Source organism: Hermetia illucens, chromosome 2 (genome assembly GCF_905115235.1).
Source record: "Hermetia illucens chromosome 2, iHerIll2.2.curated.20191125, whole genome shotgun sequence".
Lineage (NCBI taxonomy): Eukaryota > Metazoa > Arthropoda > Insecta > Diptera > Stratiomyidae > Hermetia > Hermetia illucens.
In genome coordinates this window covers 57137237-57155424 of record NC_051850.1, presented here as the reverse complement: position 1 = coordinate 57155424, position 18188 = coordinate 57137237, and the positions used below count along the sequence as shown (strand labels likewise).

The following is an 18188-nucleotide window of genomic DNA, read 5'->3' as shown; positions in this document are numbered from 1 at the left end:
GCGAGCTTGAGACAGAATTGGAAAACAAAAAATATCTGAATAAACAAAAAACGTGCCATTTTGTCAAAATAAATGACAAGAGAAATGTCTAAAAGTTTTCCCTACTTTACTTTTCGTCTCACTTAAGTTTCGATATTTTGCCTCGCTCGTCCTTCTCGCCCGCTCCAGGCTGCAGCCCCGTGTCTCCGGGTCTCGTCTTTGATAAATTTATCAAGTGGGTGCGAGATGCTAGACAACCGCCTGTGAAAACCGCCATCACATTTCCCCGGGAGAACTTAAATGGACAAAGTTTAAGACTGGCAAAAAATTGAATTCCTCGGAAAATTTCACATTTATCTTTCGGTTTTCCAATTTCGCGAAAATATTTCTATTATATATTTTCCATTGCGCGCCATCACTCCAGCCCCCGCGCGGGGGTGATTTTTTAAAGTGTCCCGCTGCTAATTCCGCGTGCCTGGAGCGATGCTGCCGGAGCCGGGGATACCAATGCGGATAACAAAGTACTATTGTAAATAACGCTGGAAAATACTTGACAGTGGTTATTTGTAGACTTTGTTTCGCATTGCTTTTGTCGTCAGCGCGCTCGAAATGGCATTAAAAAGTTTTGACGGCAAGTGCGAAAGTGGAGAAAAACCTGCGAAAAGCACAAATGATTTTAGCTTTCATTTTCTTTTCCATTAGAGGTGCTGGATTAGAAAAAAGTCGAGAAGAAATGAAAACAAAGGGGCGACAGGCGGCCGGCCAGAAGGCGGAGGGAAGCATGTCTCTCGGATAGAAGGAAAAACAATGGCAAATTTTCCTGTATGTGAGTAAAGTGCTTTGTTGCCCTGCGTCCCGAAAGTGATGCCCTGATGGAAAACCTTTTTATTGTTCCGCTGAACTTCTTGGGGATACACTTCTAAACTACATGAGAGCTTCATAACTTTACTTAACGGCGACATTCCCTCAACGTAAAAGCCTCATCAAAACAAGGAAAGCAACTCAAAAGAAGAAATGGGAAAACGGAAACCCCCAGACGGAATTAGTCATCTCTCGGGCAAATTTGTTCTTGCCACCCCATCCCGAATGTTACGGCTTACGTCCTCATAATGGGCCGGAACTTCCTTTTTGACCGTTACACGTTCTTTTGCCACTTCACGTATTCCCGAGAGGTCTTATCGTTTCAAGTGCTATTTAATTCAGGCGTTCGGGGGCAGATTATTATTTAATTTTTACTTACAACGCTCCAAGCGCGGTTGATCCCTGCTACGCGGTTCCGGGAGGATGTTGCCTTTTAAATCTAGTGGACCGAGATAAATGTGGAATTATTAAATGTCCTCTTTTATCTTATTTTTTTCCATGAGGTTGATGATGAATAAGTCAAAGCTAATTGGACTTTGAATTGCGGGGCGGAATGGAATACAGGATATCTGTTTGGTTTAGGAAATGAGTGGGTTCCGATGTTGAAATTACTTCAGCAAAGGGATCAGAAAGAGTTGTTAATTGGAGGCAGGTCGGTTAAATACTGAAGAAGGAGAGAGTTTGCTAAACTTTGTCTTATCTCATATTATGGATTTAGTTTGAAAAGCATTTATGATGTGATATCCCGCACTGAAATGTTAAAGAGCCAAGGATAACCAGCTAGTTTAAACCGCCTTACTTCAGTTGAATCCTCATTCTATCCTAGTAACAGCACTTTTTTTGAACTTAGGAAAAATTGGTCTTTAATTTGTGGACCCTCTCTTGCCTATTTCCTCACTAATTCCTGCAAGAATGAGAGCCCTAGAGACCACACCTTGGTCTGCTGTGCACTTATGTGCACACCCTGTTCAGAGATAGAGCAGCAGATTGGTACTGGGATTACCACCAGTCTGCCGAACGAATCGAGTGGACCTCTTTTCATGAGGCTCTTAGCCAGCACTTTAAGCATTCACTAGATTACTGGGATATCCTTGAACTGATGCGAGACTACAACCAAGGTCCATGTGAGGATTTCGAAAGCTATTAAAGCTGTACGTTCGCTAGCTAATACGTTAAAAAATTTCTGAATGGAAGATAATTTCTCTGATTTCCGGTTAGTACGGTTCGCAAGTTGCGGAAGTTAGTGAAACAGAGCGAAGCAGGCTTTCTAACAAGTATAATACATCTCCTCAGTCAGATGACCAAGATTATGATTTACGTTTGGTCTGCTGGAATTGTTGGAAGATTGAAGAAGTGTACGAAGACTGTCGCGAGGATCCCAACGTCTTTTCTACGGTTGTGGGCTCCTAAACAAGCCCCAGTCATCAGGGCGTTCCTGTATCGGGCGCACGTAACTGTGACATTATGATGTCTTCCGCTCGGAGAATCAACGTGTTGAAGCGATCCGAAAATTTAGCTATGACATACCTGGATTCCGCTCCACCACCGATAGTTTTAAGGACTCCAATGCTTTCGGTTCTGAGGCCGCTGTATGTAAGATTCCAGCAATACCAAGCGGTCAGGGAACGAATTTTCGAAGTGGCACAAGTGACGACGCCAAAACCTAAGCACTCTACCGTGAGCCTAAGTCATCGTCTTTACTAGTTTGCCATTCTCACAAGTCGACCCAGCCATGATATCGGCTCGTATGTGGAAGTCACAGTTTTGGGTGTACTTATCTCAGGACTGATTTATACTGAGCCACCGTAAGTTGTTTGGCTTCGTGTTTTGCCCGGAAAATTATTAACATCGGTCGGAATAAATGGGAGAAATTACACATTAATCTCAGGACGGTCGACGGTACTAGTCACTTGATAGCAGGCGTTTCTTGATCGGACGGAATCGATGTTGTTCCTCCTTGTCTCGTGGTTAATCCAGAATTTAGACCCCCATTTTCTACGTGAGAATTCTGTGCCTATGAATTATATTTTCCGTCATACTGCTTAACAATATTCAGGAAGTTCTGTTAAGATTGTCCTGGACTGGATCTACTTCATAGACTGAATGCTAGCTGCTACTTAACTGGAAGCACGACGAAACGCTTGTTGAACGTTGGCGGTTCCACAAGTCTATGCAGGGTTGGTCACACACCTTCCAACAAAGCGTCGAAGGAGAGAACGTTTCTGTCTGGACTACCCCTTCATGCTTCCATCGGCAAATTTTGGCCGTGGTTTATTAAGATATTTATCTACCGTCTATCGCAAGAAAGAATACTTTCAGTCTTATTAGACTTGAGGATTATGACTATTTTAGAGGTCGAGGTGCCTTGACATGACTCGCTCGACCATTTTTTTACCATAGTCAGTTGCTTCGTGGATCAGTAGCCATCAGCCATTTCTGTGTGTTCTATTTTAATTTTGTGTTGATAGAAGGGCTCTGTTTTGAATCTTTCGTAGGGGATTTGTTTCAAGTCCCATAAAATTGGACTATTTTTTAACTAAATCTGTGAAAGCCTGAGTTTAACCTTAATAATATCTCTAGAGATATGGTATTTTCGACTCAGAAGTGAAAAAGAGACGCTACTCTTTGCATTAGGGTTGGTTTCATTTCAATGTACTCAGTTAGGATTGCAACTACTTTCGTCACTGAACTTTTGTAGTACAGGTAACATCCACTGGCAACTCGGACTGTTTTATTCGTTTGTATATCTAAACCGTCTGAGAAGGCGAAGCCTAACGCCATCGATCTCAAGACGAGGTCGAACAAAAACACAAGCGGAGCAGCGTGGGAGGTAAGTAGCAAAATCCAGCCGATGAGCCACGAACTGCGAAATCCTTCAGCGGCGTGGCCAGGTGTCACTAACTTGTGGCGCTGGCGGATGGCAATTCCGCTAGTGGCTAACTAGCGCCCGAGGTAGGGGCCAGTGTTGGGGCCAGGCTGTCGGAGATGGTTATCGCACATCTCCTGGATGACAAAGGCTAACACATGGGATTCATCCCCTGTTCCGGTTCCTCTCAGGTACTCCTTGAGTTCCACGTCATAGTATGCCAATTCTTCAACAACTTTCTCAGTTCGTGTGTTGCTAAGATCAGGGACACCTGGGAGGGCGTAAAGCTCAAAGGCATCCCCTACGACGACGTCACTAGAAAATCTGTCGTTCGCATTAGGTTGCCCAAGTTCCGCATGGTAAAAGCCAAGCTGGTCCAATTTTTGCGCCCAGGATTCCCATGGACGACTTGAGTGGCTATCAACGAGGAGACAATCTAGGCGCACAGTCAACATTTTCTGCTCCGTATAAATGGAGAGTGTCTATATACACTGGAAAATCAAGACTACAAAAGCCGATTCTGAGTCGCAAAGGTAAAAATGCTCCGGTCCGCAAAACTGGACGACGACCTGGATCTAGTTGACGCTGCTAACGAGCTGTTGGAAATATCGTCCTTTCGACGGGCACTGGCGAACCCGCTATACATGCTGATTATGCTGAGTGTGCTTCGGCTAATGTGCATGCCTTCCTCCTAGAGGAAGACATCGGCGTCGTATTAGTACAGTAGCCCTAGATCGGAGGCGATCAAAGCATCAAAGGGCTCCAAAGCAAATATTATAATTTATTTCATAGCAAATGAGACGCTGATCGGGACAGACCGAGAGCATATATCCTCACGAGCAGAAGTCTATACGCTTCTCTGTGGCCGTACCTGAGTTCAAGAGACTCTTTCGTGGTCAAACTGGAGCAGGCGGGAGTGGCGGCATCTTTTGACGTCCGCGATAGAAGCAAAGAAAGCCAACCTGTTGATACGCTGTGACGTTAATTCAAGGCATACACTTTCAGGTAGCTCGAAAATCGATGAAAGAGGTGATTCATGATTTTATTATTAATATAAATCTATCTATCTATTTATCTATATCTACATACCGAACATTGCAATTCAAATCTCACTGGTGGCAGTGGGATTTGTATCGTGGTTTGATGTCGGATACCAGTGGACTCAGCTGTGAATGAGTACCTGAGTCACATTAAGGTAATAAATTCGGGCGAGCGCAATGCTGACTACATTGCCTCCTATACGGTACTATAGCCTCTGCAGTGTACCTTTGCGGTCTTGAATGAAGTGCTCTAACACACTTCAAGGCTTTGATCCAATTAGGTTGTGTCGCCAACGATTATTATTATTATTATCGATGTTTTCAGCTTGGAGAACTGTGACGGTTGGGAGGAAGTCCTTAAATCCGACAGTGGGATTCCCCCTACTAATCGACAGTGGGATTCTTACGGTGGAGAACTGGAAAGTATGTGACTAGAGATCTCAAATCATAGTTGGAGACTTTTCTGCATAGATCTCGCCACAGGGGTCTTCAAACCTTTCATTGACCCCAATAGGATCGATTACAGGAAGTTTGGTCAAATTATCAGGAACAAACTCTCTGGTGAGCAAATTGGTAAGATTGGCATGACATACGAACTGGGGTCGAATGCCAGTGGCGATCTTGGTTGGACTATTGTCAGATCGTAGAAAGCACCAGTGAGTCTGCGCCACTCTAAAAGATTCTGGCCAAGGAACAAAGGAGCCCATTCTTTGTTAAAAATTCGGAAGGCACTTGTACGAGATCTTTTGGTGACACCCTGGAACTGTTAGTTCAGACACGCTTCACTGTCAGCGAGGAGGACTATGAGTTAAAGCCTCGCTTAGAGGGTATGTATTCGTGCGATAGTCCCATGAATTTGCAAATCGATAATTACCGAGATGAAAATCGGCTAGGCTGTAAATAGCTTCTCCGCTTATAAATCTCCAGACCCAGATGTCATAATGCCAGTAACGCTACACAAGTAGTAAGAAAGTGTTTTGCCGTCGCTTGGCGAGATTTTCCGGAGATGTATCTCTTCAGGATACGTTCCACAGTCTTGGAGACGGACACGAGTTTTCATACCAAAAGCTCGCAGACGTGTCATGAGTCCGCGAAAGACTTTCGACCAATCAGCGTCACTTCTTTCATGTTGAGACCCTAGAGCGCCTTTCGTTTAGTCCCAGCACGCGCACCTCAAAGGTATATCCACAGAAACCAACTCGGTGCGGTTGAGCGGTCAGTGCATTACAAGCATTATACGCTAATTGCCTGCCTGGATATAAGTTAGTACTAACGCCATTACGACAGATTTGACCAGTATTGGATAGAAGGCGTAATTTACGCATTGGATAGGGTCCAATGTTAAGAACAGGGATAATTCAGTCGGATCTACCCCCCGTGGCGCCATTTCTCCGGTGTTATGGTTATTAGTGATGGGTACAATTGTACGTATATTGGATAGGAAGGGGATGAAGGTGGTAGTGTATGCCCACGACTAATATTGGTATCAGGGATGCTTCCTTCCATTATGAGTAATATCATGGAGGGAGCGTTGGGAAAGGAGTACCAGTGGTCCACAAGATGCGAACTTGGCATAAATCCAACTAATACCAAACTCACCATCACCAAGAGAAGAGTTCCCGAATTCCACCTCCTGGGGCGGAATGAACAAAAGCTGATTCCTTCTTCTAATGTAAAGTATCTGGGTGTAGTCCTGGATTACAAGCTAAATTGGAGATTGAACATAGAACTGAGGGTTAAGGAGGTCTATGTAGCATTCTTTGTCTGTAGTAGGACCTTTACAAAGAAATGGGTTCTCTGGTCAATGATGGTTCTTTGGATTTACATAACTGTGGTACGTCCCACCCTATCGAGACGCTCTATTGTATGGTGACAGGTTTCAAGCAAAAAGTACAATAAGACAAAGCCTCGTAGGATTCAAAGAACGGCGCGTGGAGGTGCTACCACGGTCCTATAGCCCTGCGCGGCAGGTGCTGTCAATGTACTCCAACACTTCCTTCCCTTAGACCTCCATATTGAATACGATGTGAGGTGCAGTTTGTTACACTATGTGAGCCCAGATGCTGCACAGCGAAGCAATACAACCATAGTAACGTTCTATATGAAGAACATCGGGAAATCTGGGCATTCCACATACACTACGCCATACGCAACCCGAACTTTACTAAAAAGCTTGCTGCGAGAGTCGAAGATCTGCGGCGATTTGCAAGGCTATGATATGGTATTCTACACCGACGGATCAAAGATGCTCTATGGAGTCGGTTCAAGAGTTTTCTCGGATGTACACAGTGTATTCGAACCGTTGGGTCTCTCAGGTTTCGCTTGTCTATTTCAAGTGGTAGTACTGGTGATGTTGGAAGCTTGTCGATGCCTTGGGCATGATGTGGGCCCCAAGCATAACCTAGCCATTGTGACTGACAGCAAAACGGCCAATAAGGCCTTGCACTTAGTGCCGACATCCTCCAGGCTGGGGAGGAGGGCAGTGCAGAAATGCGTTGAACTATGTGGGATGTATGCTCGTGCGTGCTCAAGGTTACCCTGCTCTGGGTTCTCGGTTATAGGAACATACAGAGAATAAGTGGACTGATGGACTGGCGAGACGGGGCTCTGTTCTTGGCAGTCCTTCGGCGGGTAATGTCTGTGTTGAGCTGGCAACTGCCACAGACATCAGACGGCGAAGGTCTACCATCTGTGCCAAGTTGTGGAGGATTTGGGTCGCCTGATCGGGAGAGCTTTTGTGCTAGATGCGTGCAAAGGCACATAAGATTACGATGGTCTGCCCGGGCACTGGCCTATAGGGCACCATTCCGTCAGACTCGGTATGCTGTACAATTCGCATTGCCGAAGCTGTGGAGAAGAGTGGAAAATCATCAGGCACTTCATTTCCGATTGCCCAGCTCTAGCTAGACCCAGATTTCGGACATTAGGTTAACCATTCTTGGTCGACCTCAGAGAGATCTCTAGTTGCAGGGTGGGAAAGGTGCTTTCCTTTGTGAATCCTACGGGTTGGCTCTGAAGATCTGAGCTGGCTGGACTCTGCCTCTTTGCTCTTATAACAGTAATGAACGAGCTTGTGGCATCAAAATAGCGCATCACAGCGCTAGAAAAATATCTATTGCTAATATATTTCTTAGCTAGACTCTCCCCCTCGAAAACTGAGCCCCTCCATTTTCTCCTTAGCTATTCTTCAGTTTAGCCTAGAAAGAAGGGCTGTGGTCAACTAAATTTGCATCATGAAAAATTCCTCTACTGCTCAATTGGAATAAAGAATGACTACTTTGGCTTAGATTATTTGCAAACCTTTGAGGGCGTAACAACAAGAGCAGGACGTTGTCAAGGCGACTAAGTGATGAACAGTAGAAAAGGATAATGCGTCCATAAAGTTTACTCACTAATTTCTCACAACTTTTTCCTGTGATAAATATTAAATTAACGAAACTTTACGACCGCACTTACAAAAAACCAAAACAAATGCTTCTATGGTATCTCCAGGCTTTCAACTGTTTCCATCCGCCTACGCCAAATGCCACATTAAAAGCTTACAAGGATTAATAACCTTTTTCTAGCTAATACCGCAAACTATTACAGCTCTCTAGCTGGGGCTTGAAAAAAAAAGAGAAAATTTCACCTTGCGGTTTTCCTTCAGAATTTAGTGCTGTGATTATTTTTCATAATTCCTCTTTCGTAACAACGTAGTGAAAAACAAGGACATTGCCTAGGAAACGAAGATGTGTTTTAGTAAATTTAAGACTGGAAGGGAAAATTCCAAGCATGACTTCTTGGGCATGGCTAATGCTATCTTAATCTGTCTAAGAGTCGGTACAGAATGTCTACGATCTTTAATTTATAAGGAAAAACTCCTGGCGATGGAAGCAGAAGGATACCCTCGACTTTGAATCCACCTAGGAGTATGTCGTAAGGTGAGGAGGTTTTCGAGTCGAGAATTTCGTCCCATCATTTAGACTTTGTGCAAACACACAAACGACGAGTGTATGAGCGCAATCAACGACCATAAAAGCGTTTAGGACATTTTTCTGGATAGTATTAAAGACAACCAGAAAATGAGTATCACATTGGGCTTGAGGCGAACAAGTTCCATTGGGGGTGGGATTGTTTCCTATGGGAGCGACCTTTAATCTTGCTGGGATCATACACATGTGCGATGCGAGTTTGCTGGTAACTTGGATTTTCATCTTCCTGCTGAATTACACGGGAAACTCATAAAGAAGTCACATTCCAAGATATCCTCCCTTGCGAATATGACATAGTAGATTCGTAAAGGGTTACCGTCGGTGGCTTGTGTCCTGAGTGGAATAAATGGCGGAAATTTGAGCCTCGACAAAAAATTGTGCGAGGTTGATAACTGAGAAAAAACTCTGGAACCTGACTCGGAAGATTTGACTGGAATGTCTTGCAGTGGCCTGGACCTCAAGTTCGAAAGCATTTTAATTATTTGTCATGTTTTGATAAGGATTGTGCGGGTTATCTCACCAGGCAAATTCCGCCAGTAACCCTGATGTAGCTGCGTAGTCCGGTCGCTGAGCTCCTAAATGAATACAAGTTGGTCGTTGTCACAATAAGAGAAATCACAGCAGGAGCAGAATGCTACGAATTTCAGTTGCTGAATTTACGCCACCATAAAATGCCGAAAAGTAATATCTCAACAAAGGTTTCTGCCTTCTACTCCTTCGCCAATTTCACGCTGTTCGAGCTGTTATCGCCATGCTAAAGCCAACTTTCAATGACGGCAACAAAATTGAGCTACATTTCCCTCGAGGGCATGTTTCCCGCACACATGCCTGAGTGTCATCCGGAAACATATTTAATTATACCACATACGACAATGACGTCCTAGCATAACATTCCGCTTTAAGGCAGACCAGAGCGACAAAACACGGCTTCTTAAAAGTCATGTTGAAATCACATCTAGGCACCCCCGACCAGACACCATTTCGATGTCATCGAGCTGGAACGAAAAGATCAAAACCCTGAAGGACTTATCTGAAGATAATTTTCGTTATAATAACGTCCTCAACGTCCTGGGTAACCATGAAAATGGAATTATATAGTTTGGATTTGGGCCGTCCCTCTGAGGTAAGACGACGAAACGCAAATGAGAGGAAAATTGAAATGTTACGGAACAGAGGAAATGTATGGTCAGTTCTCTTCGTCCCAAATGTCCCTTGGGCGTATCTACGTCTATTATGGAGAACTTTGTGTTTAAGTCTTGCGGGATATCTCCGTTGATGATAGCTATAAGACTGGCTCGCACCAAAGGATGACAATATTTTATGTGTGCTCGTAAGCCTTGGCCACAGGAAATCCTGATGACCAACATGATTTTTTAATAGATAGTCTAGAGGAGGACGATGATAACTATAACAACAGTTACTACTGCTCCTGATGAAAAAGTTATGTTGCCGAATATGTCCCAACTTAGTCGGTCGTCCTGTCTGTGTCCCTAAATATAACATTTATGTTGTGTACTTGGGGCCTGCAATATATGATGTCCCACGAAAAAGCATCATTTAGGACATGATTGAATAATTTTCAACTAAAAGTTAAAGTTTCTGGGGTAAATTGATTATGAAATTGTGTTGAAAGTCAATAAAAGTTTAGGCTTGTCTGGCGAGGGTAAGGGAGCGTTTTCTGAGTGACCCAAATAGATAATTACATGGAAAGCCCATGTGGCCGAGATTGCTTCAAGATGAAATTCTATTGATTTATGGAAAGGCATAAAGAATTTCCGTACAATAACCCTCGAGAGACGATTCTGCTGGTGAAAGGACATCTCTGGAGGAGGGAAATGACTCCTTGAGTATGGTAGATTAATTTCCGAGGAAGTCAACAAAGAAACATAATTATGTTGCTGCCTGACCCTTTCTGCGAGGGAAGTAATATGTTGAATGATGTCAGAAATGGTGGTGGGTTTGAAGGTTTCAAAAAAGAATTTTTTAAAACTTTGATAATTTGGCTTTGATGTCAAGTAATAATGCAAGTGTGAAATGTAGCATAGAATTCTTTTTTATGCTTCTTTCTTATGTACAAGGGCGATGGGTATGTGGGCAGAAGCTTTGTGTATGTCTCACCAGGGTTAATAAAGAAAGGAGAGTAAATAGGTTTATTGACTGATGCCGTGAGTTCTCCTCGAATCGGTCCCTGGAAGAACTATTGTACCTATGTCATTCAAGGCTATAACCAATATCAACTTTATTATTTTTCCTATTCGTCATTCTCCTCATGGAATCTGTAGACCGTGTCCATAGATCCCTTTGTCCTAGGCGATAATTTGGTCAAGGGTGACCAGTAACTAATAGTTCAGAGGATCTTCTTGCTGACGTTTAAACAATTTTTCGAGCGCTTTGTCCGTATCTTGCATGCAGACTCTACACTGTTTTACTCATAGTAGGTTCGCCCAGTGCAGATCCTTCAGTTGTTCCGACATTTTTCATCGTCGCAGGGCTCTAGTCCAGATAGAGACATCCCTGCCTTTTTTTCTTGCAAGCTCTTTACCACCAAGGCAAGGTCGCGTTCCTTGCCTGAAGTTTGTGTAACTTTCTAGTTGCTGTGCTGAGTTCAGTTCTATCTGCCCAAATTACTGCCCCACTTGTAATCATTGGCCTTACTATCGTAGTGTATATCCAGTGCATCATTTTCAGGGTGCATGCGTAGTTTTTTCCAGCTAAGGACTTGCAAGTCCTGGTAGCTTCCTGGCATATATTTTCAACATGTCCATTTTTATTTCAATGTTTGCTAGCTTCAATAAGAGCTCGTCAATTATCACACCTTGAGTAGTGTTCATGACAATAGAGTTTCTTTCTGTATGCACTTCCTTTTGTCTACTCTCTAATATCCTCCCCATCCCGAAGGTCAGGGTGTTTCCCACTCCATTGCGGATTAGGACATCTGGTATCTCTGTTTGCGTTGTGTTGCCGAACATTCCTCAAATATCCAAAAATGCGAACAGTGGTGTTTCCTTAGTTTCTATCGTATCCGTCAAGTGATATAGGGTAATTTCGGTTGACCGTCCTGTCCGGTAAGCGTGTTGACATAAATGAATGGGACTATGTCTTAGAACAATACTATTAATATAGTTGTTTATCTGAGTTTCCACTGTGTCAGGCAGATTGATCTGAAATATTTAGGGTTTAAAGAGTCCTTTTTACTCTCTTTCGGAATAAAAAGCACTATTGTGCGCTTCTATATCCCCTTAGGAGAGATTCTAAGATGGTTTCTAGGGCTCTTTGAGGTGGGGTTGGAAAAATGCAATCTAGGTTCCTATGGCTCATCTTACTCTAGTTTCCGTGCATACCCCTTTTGCTGGTTTCCAATTTTAATTTTTTTCCTCTTCTATCTGTTATCGGGGTGTCAGGCAGAGTGCTGTTGTTCTTCACCATGGGGTAGGATCTATAGAAATGAGTTTCGAAAATCAGATCAGCTTCCTTTACCGCGTCGCTATACGTCCTCGCTACATTTTTGTACCTCTGTTAATTTCTGGTTTCTTTCGCCCGGCTGAAGAGTTTCGGACCCGAATTCTCATTCTGACTAGTTCCTGATCCACCATGGTGCATCCCCTGATGCCTTAATTATCTTAGTTGTGACAGTGACGACTTTCTTGAAATCTGCCCCTAGTGTTTTTAGCTCTTTTTGGGCTTCGTACAGGGGTCTAAATCTGTTTTTCTGGGATTCCTAACAATACTTTCTACTTCAGAGTTGCCTTCATTATCGAGTCTGAATATTTCGTGACCTGACATAGAACACTTATAGCACAACCTCCAATTTTCGACCAGGCCATTCAAAAGAGTGTTCCTTAAAGTTATGTCTAGTACATCTTGTCAGGTGCTGGTCACTTATATTGGCGTGCTCTCTACATAGTATATTTCTAGCTTATTGCTAAGGATAAATTAGAGAAGGTACTTGCCGCTTTGGTTGGTGTTTCCCCAGGTCTCGCAGCCGAGAAGAAGAGGAAGCATCTTCTTCTCTAGAACGTCGCCAGTTTAACAACTGATTCCGGAGGGATCTGAGTGTCGTCCGCTGGGAACGACAGCCACTCCAGTTCTTCACCCGACCTTCAATGAGACACGGACAGCCACGAGGTCCCCAGTCAGGAACTCTGAAGAACGTATATGTATATTGTAATTTTCATTTAAGAATGATGCAAGTTCTTCGTCGGTCGCAAGAGGAATCTCAAATTACCAGCCTGTTTTCTCCTTGTAGACTGCGAATCTCTCCCCGGTACACCCAGGGTTCTTAAGCCAGCACTATGTTAGCACAATGTTATCATTGGAACTTCGGAATTACTGAAGATGCAGGTTTTGCATAATGAAGGTTTGCCTTGTCTATTTTAGTGCTGGTCATCGGCTACGTTAGTGTTTCAGGCTCTTTTCCAACGTGGGAGTATTATCTTCCTTCTCCGACATGGAACTTCCTTGTCGCTGTCCGATTTGAGTCCTAGGAAGTCTAGGTCATGGTCGTGCAGCTTTCCTTCTTCTGTGGGCATCAGGTCTACTTCCCTGCTGCGTTCAGCCCGTTCAGCCTCTGTGGGCTCCGCCATTCCTTTGGTCATTCCAGCGGGTTTTCTTCTTCGAAGTATCTTCCTGTGGTTATTTTCTGTGCAAATCCAGCCAAAGCTGTAATAAATGAGGCGGTTGCGCCGTTCAATTGCCTCCATTGCTCGGTCACTTACCCCGATCATGAGGAGTTTAACTACCTTTCTCTATGTTTCTAAGAACTCCAAAAGATTATGCCTAAATCTATCTTTTGAGTGATTAGAAGGTGCAGAATTTTCTTTGTCTTAACTGCTACGGATTGGAGGGCTGTTACCATGTGTGCCGCATATTCGCAGTACATGTCAACAGTTCTGTTCCCTTCCATCTTGGGATTTTGGGGACTATGGTTCTAAGCAAGTCGATCGTGTTCTTCTTCGTGCAGGTTACTAGTAAAAGACTTGGTCGAAAGCGCATGCCGGTAAATGCGAACTCCTGGCTTTATCCCCCACATCTCAATGGCGATGAGGTCTTCGATGATTTCCTACTCTTCATGAGTGAGTTTCTGCTCCGCTAATAGTTTCTGTAATATAACTAGTCGAATGCCGCCAATATGTTTGTAGCTGAACCCAGTGTGCAGTAGTAAGAACTAGCTATGCAGGTTAGGTTAGGATAAATGAAGAGACTGAGGGAAGCTGCGGCTCAAAGCTTTAGGTTTTACTGGGCACAAATCCTCTAGGTATTTGCAATTTTGAGAACGTTTCCCAAGGACAAATAATTAGCAGTTTCTTCGTGTGAGGAAACCTTTCCTTTTTCATGTATGATCAGAGCAGGCTGAAAAGCTACTTATAAAGTGCCGGGCGGTCTCCTCCGAGGCAAGCAAGCCGATTTTAACCGTGAAGTAGTTTAAGCTGCAGTATCTCGTTAAAAGCCCTACCAGGGCTTCATGTCCGTTTCTTAAAAAAAGAAAGGATAAAATGAAACAGTAAAAATATCGCTCTAGATTTCTGAAGTTAATTTACAAAGATTATCGCCAGCCAGCAAGAATTTCGATTTCTTCATTCGGGTGCTTGAACATTTGGAACTTCGCCCTTATGAATAGGCTTGACAATGAATGGCCTGATATCAGATGTTGGCTTTGCTTCCAAAATTGTACAGCTAGACCCTAGGCGAGCCAGTCTATCATCTTCCGCATTACCAGCGATAGCCAAGTGTGCTGGTACCCACAGAAACGTTTCATTCATATTCCAGTAGCGGCTAGTGACCGCTCTCCCTCAATTGGCTTGGTGTTGCTATTTAGTAGTTCAAATATTCCTCTGGTGCCAATAATACAAATATCCTGACTATGGTTGGACCGTTGGGTCAGCCTTTTGATCGGGTTTTGTAAAAACGTCCTTGAGACCGATTCACCTTCCTTGACTAACCTGCTGATGAAGATTATTATATCTGCAGTCCAAAATGGTCATGGCTATTTTTCATTCTCCTTCTTTGGTGATTACAGCAGGGTATACCATTTTAAAAACAAATCTGTAAATTATATGTATGATCAGTAAGCATCAGTGCCACCCGATGTTTCCTCAGGGACGTATGTCACAATATTGGTCATCTTTCCAGCCGCTATATCTGCTTCCTGTTTGATATTTGAATTAGTAGGGTTCTGGGAGTAGATTTAGGTTAGCTTCGAGCGCCTCGGATGATGTAGCTCCCATTGCTTCACAGAACATTTGAATATGTGTAATTGCTATCCAGACAATACATACTTTAAAATTGGAAGCTACAATGGGCGTATCTATCCAATGAATCAGTTGGAGTGTAAGTAGGCAGGTCCAACTTATAGCAGTCCTACAGTAGAGAGAGCCATCTGAAGGATTTTTGATATTGTTTTTGGACATGTTGCTCTCCCCAGCTTGAGGTCAATATGAGTTCCTAAATACAATGTTTGTACTACTTGAATTCCCACCCTCTAATAAGATGTGTAGCGTACAGCTGCCGATAATTATAACTGGTAGATCCTTAGTAGACGCTAGTCTTTTGGGTGCTCCAGGAGTCACAGCAACGTGTCTGCTTCTAGGTATTACGATAATGGAGGAGAACCCCTACTTTTAGGCAGCCCTTAAGACATCGCGGCTCAATAGATTTACGTTCGGCCACATTGTCAATTTTCCTTCACTTCACTTTGGCTAATGAAGAATTCAACTAATTAACAGTGGATCACTTCCATACTATCTTGTCTCATCACAAACCTCTGCGAACGAGACCTAGCTTGACTACATTTCTAGTGCCCATGGAAGCATCGACCTCGTTTCAAATATTGCTATTTCGATTTTTGCCGTTGGCTCATAGGACACTGTTCCCCTGGTTTTGCCTTTCAGGTAGGCATGCCACCAGCAGTGAAATGAGTACCTTAGAATGCACCTATCTCCAATGAAGCAATGTATTAGCCTCACATGTTAAAGTTAGAAAGCTTTTCTCCAGGTTACGGACCATATATGGCTATCAACCCTGATTTTGGATGCTGTCTGGGAATTGTATTGTAAAACCATGATTTACTGTTTCCACATATTGTCATTTCCCCTTTGAAAACGTTCGTTAGCCTCTGGTATCGGTGTTGTTGTTTAGCAAAGATTCGTTTCCACTTTGAGTGAGTTAGTATCTCCGTAAACGCGTCTCCAACCGTTCAACCGACCTTATGCTTTCTTCCAAATTTTTCTGAGCTTCTTTGTACCGATCCTAATCCAGCTCGATTGAGAAGTGCCCATTTTTGTGCTTCTTTGTTATGCCAAATTTAGGTTTTGTTACGGTGTTTTACCTTTCTCTGGCGTAAGTAATCGGCGTACAGCTTGCAGATGCAAAAATTGAAAATGTGGCGCTTTGGAGTGTTTTCTCTTGGCAGGGAATGTTAGCGGGCACTTTTGATATTCCTTTCTATACCATGCCGCAAACTTCACATGGCGCTTTAGGATTGTACGCGAGTTTAAGATATTAAATCAGGGAAATTGGGGGAAGTTAAGAAAACACCCGCAAGCTGAATTGAAAGGAATAAAAAATATGGTGGAGGCGGAAAACCGCGACCGAATGCAGCAGTGAAGGAGGGAATAATCGCGGAAGACCAATTTTCATTCGAAGCCTCTTCTGTCTCTGCTGTCACTAACTCGCGGTCTTTGTAGTCCCATCCCGTTCTTTGACATTTACAGTTCACAGTTCGTTGTAAATGGAGTGTTTTTTCAGTTGAAAAGTAGGAAAAGCGGAGTCGTTAAATTTTACCTAAGAGAATAGTTGCTTTATTTTTAAGGTTTTGTGTAAAACAAAGTCTTATTAAAATCGGTCTACGGTTTGCCTGCCTAAAACATACCGCGGGACCACCGCAAGTATTACGTTGTGGGCTGGATATGGCCCTATTATTTCCCTTGCAGCGGTAACCGCGATTTTCTCGCCTTCTTTGCCTCTCTCAACTTGCACTGAATCCGCCCCGCCATGAGGTTAACTGTATCCTAGTTCTTTTGGCATGTGATTAAGCTTTCCAGCATTATTGCCCTCCCTAATATTTCCTTTAGACTTTTCCCGTTTGCGAATTCAGAACAATAGAAGAGATCGTCACAGCATTTGCATATTTGCCATGTTCTGCGAAAATCATAGTATATCTCTTCATGCATCCTTTGTCTCCACATCTGGGTGCTGGGAATCCATTCACCTTAATGCATATGGTATGCAGTGCAGTTTCCCAAACTGGTTAGAACAACAGAGATCTTACGACCCTAGCTATAAAGAACTTACCCTCTAATTATTATATAAGTAGCCTATGGGTGCATGCCCCGCATTTGACATCGTTTTTGTTAGGGCCATGCTGACATTGGTCGCCATAATGATATAAATACTGCTTGAATCTATCTAAGGGATTTAATTGCTGGCTTTAAAGTGATGATGTGGTTACCCTACCTGATTCGAGGAGCGTTTCTTGATAAGTACTGCCTCTGTTTTGCTTATCGCGAGTGCAAGATCTGCATCTTTAAACGACTTTTTTGTAGCAGTGATTGAGTCGCATGAATGCTGCTCCACATCCACGTGATATTTTGCAACAACAATCCCCGCTCCCGCCCACACCCCGAAAGCACCCGTTGAGACAATATATTACCTCGGTGCATCGTCTGTGCAGTTAAATCCTTTTTTCTGTTAGATAGCTGTCAATAATTACTAATTAACTGCGTATACCAATCGTCACCATAGACCTACATATCTGGTTCCAATTGACCACGTTGAATGCATTTTGTACATGAAGAGTAGTCACTGCGCAATGCTTGCTAGCACTATCCTTTCCCTGCATTCCATTCTCAGCCACGTCAGTCACCTGTTTTTTGCGTTGATATTTGATCCGACCATACGGAAACCGAATTGTTGCTACGAAAAGCTTCCCACGTTTTCTATAGCAATTCGTGCCAGCATTTTCCTCCTAGTGTCCAATAGGCATATATGTAGGTCCATAGGATAGTGGTTCACCAACAACAGCGCTAGATTTTGGCGTTTCCATACCTCAAGGAAGATCACATCCACCAAGTACGTCCGGATAAATCTGCCTGGCCTCGATCTATGTAACAGTCAAATTAAGGGTTATACCGTCAAGGCCCTTTGTTTTATTATCTCCCAGCTTACTGAGAATCGCCAGGACTTCTTTCGCCGTTACTGAGGATATTACAGCCACATCTAAAGGTTACCGCGTCTGTTTTCCTGAGGAAAACCCTGAATAATTTTAAGTAGTCAGGATATCTTAGTGCAGGTCAAATCGCACTGGTGGCGGAGGGATCAGTACCTTTACTAGATGTTGGAAACTTGTCGATTCAACTGTGCATGAGTAAGTCAAATCACTGTAATAATTACGTGCAAGCATAATGCTGACCACATTGTCTCTTACAAGGAACTGTAATCTTATAGTGTACCGTTTCTGTCTTGGATGAAGTGCTG

At 43.4% G+C, this 18188-nt stretch overlaps 1 protein-coding gene across 24 annotated transcripts in view; it reads left to right on the top strand.

The window, feature by feature from the left end:
- The window catches only part of LOC119649806 (hemicentin-1), a 604512-nt gene that overhangs the window by 49689 nt on the left and 536635 nt on the right, over nucleotides 1-18188 (top strand). The window lies entirely within an intron of this gene.